The 4,708-nt window shown below is 33.6% G+C and overlaps 1 long non-coding RNA gene across 1 annotated transcript; it reads left to right on the top strand.

Moving 5' to 3' along the window:
* Positions 1-1,212: 1,212 nt before the first annotated feature.
* Positions 1,213-3,099, top strand: LOC116404413. Its single transcript, XR_004217262.1, has 3 exons — positions 1,213-1,452; positions 1,557-1,616; positions 2,847-3,099. It is a non-coding gene; the product is annotated as an uncharacterized LOC116404413 (long non-coding RNA).
* The last annotated feature ends 1,609 nt before the right edge of the window (positions 3,100-4,708 follow it).

Genomic DNA, 4,708 nt, shown 5'->3' on the forward strand with positions numbered 1-4,708 from the left:
TTGACCGGTTGCTGTCTTCGTTCTTGATTTTTTTTTCGAAAAACGTCAAGAAAGATTTCATTTTTAATAAAAAACGTCAAGAATTTTTTCTGAAACATCATTCTTGACGTTTATTAAACGTCAAGAAAAAATAAATTTTTTCTTGACGTTTTTAAACATCAAGAAATATCTATTAATTTTTTGACGTTCTTAAAACGTCAAGAAGCGTATGAATTCGACATGTTTGACGTTTTTAAACGTCAAGAATTTAAAATTTTACTTGACGTTTTAAAAACGTCAAAAAATTTATAAAAAAATCCTTGACATTTTTTAAAAAACGTCAAAAAATTTATAAAATATTTGACGGTTTTAAAACGTCAAGAAATTTATAAAATATTCTTGACGGTTTTAAAACGTCAAGAAATTTATAAAAATTCTTGACGTTTTTTAATCGTCAAGAACTCTCCTCGCTCGCGCGCTCGTTGTAATAATAATAATGATAATGATATGTTATTGTTATATATATATTTTGTTTTTTTTATTTTATATAATATATATATATATATTTATTATTTATATTTAATTTAAATAAAAAGAAAAGAAAAAGGAAAAAGAAATCTCTCTCACTCTCTCCCTCGCGCGCCGCGACCCCCCCCCCTTTCCCTTCTCCTTTCCCTTCTCCTTTCCTTTCTTTCTCTTTTCCTTCCGCCCTTCCCTTCCGTCTTTCTTTCCGCCGCAGCCCAGCCGCCCCATCCCTTCCCCTTCTCTCCGTTCGCGAAGCAAAAACCGCCACGACCGACCTCCATTCCTCTTTCTTCCGTTCGCAGCCGCCGCAAACCGTCGCTCCTTCCCTTCCATTTTCTTCTTCCGTCCGCAGCCTGCCGCAAACCGCCGCGTCTCCCTACTGAAGCCGAGCGCCGCGACCCTTCTCCTCTTCTCTTCAGTTCGCAAAGCAGCCGTACGCGTCCAGATCTGCCGCCTTCAGATCTGCACCGCAAGACCGCGCCGTTGCCCTTCGCCGCTGCCGGTCCAGATTTGCGTCGCCGTGCACAGCCTCACCGCGCTGCAACCGTTTCCGGCGTCTTGTTTCTGTCTCCGTCGAAGCCGAGCCACCGTGTGAAGCAGTAACCGGCCACGTCCGCCGCTCACAACCGCCGTCCAAGCCAGCCGCCGCGATCCCTTCTCCTCCGTTGTCTGCACTGCCGCGCGACTCTCCGGCGTCTGTATACGGTCTCTCCGTCGCACGTCGTCTCTTTCGCAAAGCTACTGCTCGATTTCTTTCGCGAAGATTTGGGTAAGTTGTAAAAAGATTCACATAAAATGTTGTTGATTAATATAAAATCGATATATCACATGGTGCTTTGGGTTCTCCTTACAAATCCAATGGAGTTGATGATTGATATGAGAAGATACAGATTGATAAAGGGAGATATGGCTTATACGGGACCGTATTTACCTACTGTCACACAGTAGGTGAGTAATGTAACTATTTTCCCTAAGACTCATTTCTCTAGAATAAACGACATCATTTCTTTAGTTAGATCTCGTATTATGTTTTGATATCTTGACTTTATTAGGTAGTCTAATTACAAGCTCAGGACATCGAACCATTTTCTTCTTTGACCACAGTACTGAAGGTGCGTTGTTCTGTCTTCTACTCTTGTCTAACTTCTCTTTTTGGGGCAGATCATTAGCAAATATTTGATGCTTTAAGTTGCGTGCATAATATAGGTTTTTCTGTTGTTTTGGTGTGTTCTAGGATTTAATTTTTGAGTAAATGTTGTAACTAATGTTCAGTGCTTGCTCTGTTATAACATGTCTTTTATATGCATAATTCTTTTAGCTGGAATTTCTCTATCAAATATAGTTGCACCACCCATTGTCTCTGGTCACCAACCATGTTGCCAAGGACATTTGGGTTACCAAGCGATTCTTGGTAAATAGCTACTTCATTGATGTTTTTTTTATATCAGTTCATGGATTTGGATGATTTTGTTATGTATGAATTCTGGCAAATGATGACGAATTTGGAATCTACAAATCAATATCGTGTTCCTCCTAGGATTTTGTGTAGAATTTTTGCTCAAATATTGTTGTTAATTGATGATGAATTGCTTGCTTTGTCTAGGGATTGAATTTTATGGTGTTTCATGTGCTCTTTGATAATGATCATGATGGTTTTGATTTGTTACTTCCTTGCACATATTGGTATCAGTTGGTTTAATAATTATTAATTGGGTGTATGATGCTCGTTGTGATTTATAATTGAATTTTTGTATATATTGCTTCAGCTATTATTGATATGAATGTGTGAGTAATATTGTTTAATTTTTTAACCATGTTTGCACTTTCAATATTGTTTAATTTTTTTGTGTTACACTTTCATATTAACTATAGTTGCAAAAATAGGTAACAAGAATTTATTTTTTTAGAACTTAAAACAACAATGGTTGGATATCCAGTTGTGATTTATGCATATTTTATTTGTATTGGCTTTTTGTTGATTGTGTTGAAAGAAAGTTATAGTTCAAAGTGTTAGAGGCTTGGCCACCTTAGATTTGCAATTTCATTATGTCTTACTCTTCCGTGCATTATAATTATAAGTGTGTAGAAAAACATGTGGTGTTTGTTTAATTATACAATGTACTTACTTTCCCTCATGTGTGCATTATAAGTATTTTCTGGCTTACTAATAACTTCATTGAAATTCTAGTTAATTTATTTATGGTCTATCGCTAAACAATTACACAAGCTGAAGTGAATGAATAAATGTGCAAACACAAAATCTACTATGATGTTGAGTTGAATAGTGATGGATGGATTTCTATTATGCTATGTTATATTAATTATCATCAAAAAAATTTCAGGCTGCGAGAATCGATGACTTAGAGCTTTTTCGTCGCGACTTGGAGCTTTTCAAACTGCTATTGGGAAGTTTTTGGATAGTTTTTAGATAAGTTAGTTAATTTAGGAAGTTGAGTTGAACTTATGACAATCTAATGAGATTGTTTATATTTTTTTGCAAAGGATATGAAATATTCATATATGTATTGTTTTGGAAATGATTATATATAAATATGGTGAAGCGTTTTATTTATATATGTTCAAGTTTTGAAACTATATTTGATGAATATCGTCCATTTATATATATGAAACTATTGTTAGACTACTATACAGAATTATGGGAGCACAAACAAAAATACAATTAAATTATTATTTAAAAAAAAACTATGAAACATGCTTGACGGTTGTAAAATGTCATAAACAATCAATTTCTTGACGGTTATTAAATGTCATGAACATCTCACACCCTTGACGGTTTTTAACTGTCATGAAAATTTATACTTGACATTTATAGAACGTCAACTTTCACTATTCTTGACGTTTTTATCAACCTTCAAGAACTTGCACTTTCTTGACACTGGCTTCAACGACTGTTTTAAAACCGTCAAGAATAGTGATTCTTGACAGTTTTAAAACGTCAAGAGAGCTAGTTTTTGTAGTAGTGAAGTTGTTCATTAGAGGAGCACTGGTTTTTAAGGATTAGAGGTAACATAGGGGTAAAGCGGTAAATTGATCCAACTGGTGTTACAAACACTCGTGAAGGACTAACTTACTATTATTGGTCTATATCCGTGGACACATAAATATATTTTTAGTGAGAAGAGTTCAGTTGTGAGTCTTTAGTGGAGTGTACACACAACTAACGAATATTGATTAATGTGGTTAATGAGTTTAGCCAATTAATCTTAGATCGTTGTAGCTTCTAATCTGTAGGTCCATTAGGTCCCTTTCCTAGCTCGTAAAGGGTGATGAGATTTATTTATATTGGTTGTAATTTAAAATGTTTAAATTTAACTTGGGAATTAGTATAATGTATAGTGATACATTATAATATAAAGTTTATCAAACTTTACTATATAAATTTAACTTTGGGGATGATTCAAAATTAATTTATGAGAGATAAAATATTTGAATGAGTTCAAATATTAATTTAATGTGAATTGGATTCATATTAAAATTATTGAGAGAAACTTATATTTGAATATGATTCAAAATTAATTTAAGTTAAATATAAGATAAATAATTTAGTGTTATTAGTTAATTGGAGAATTAATTAATAGTTTAGTTTAATATTATTTAATTAAATTCGATTTCATTAATTATTAACTAATTGATTAATGTTTAATTAATCAGTAGATTTGAAATATATATTAATTTAATTATTTGTAAATTAATAGAATCTCATGGTTCTCTTCTACTTCATTTTCTATTCTAAAGGAAAGAGAGTTATAATATCTAGAAGAAAACAATTTTCTTAAAAAAATGAATTAATAAAAAAAGAAAAAATAAGGCTAACGCTATTGTTTTGCAAAAAGAAAAGAGTTTCTCTCAAATATCTCTAAACTTTTTCCCATCCCAATTGGTTCCACAAACCAATCTCATCACAGAGGTACTCTTTGCAATTTAAGCTCTCTTTGCAATGGACAGTCTTCAAAGTTTTTTTTAACGATGTTTCCAATGCTTTCCTTTCTCTCTCATGTTTAATAAAACCAATTTCTCTTAAAACCTGTAGGGAGGCTACATCGTATCGAATTTCATACAACTGACGTGTTCATCGAGTTACAACAAGTGCCGCACAATAGTCTGTTCCGTGTTTGAAAAGTTGTGAGTGTGACACGCTGCACATGAGGTTAGAACGAGACATGGCAAGGCAAGCCCTACGCGC

Source organism: Cucumis sativus, chromosome 6 (genome assembly GCF_000004075.3).
Source record: "Cucumis sativus cultivar 9930 chromosome 6, Cucumber_9930_V3, whole genome shotgun sequence".
Taxonomy (NCBI): domain Eukaryota; kingdom Viridiplantae; phylum Streptophyta; class Magnoliopsida; order Cucurbitales; family Cucurbitaceae; genus Cucumis; species Cucumis sativus.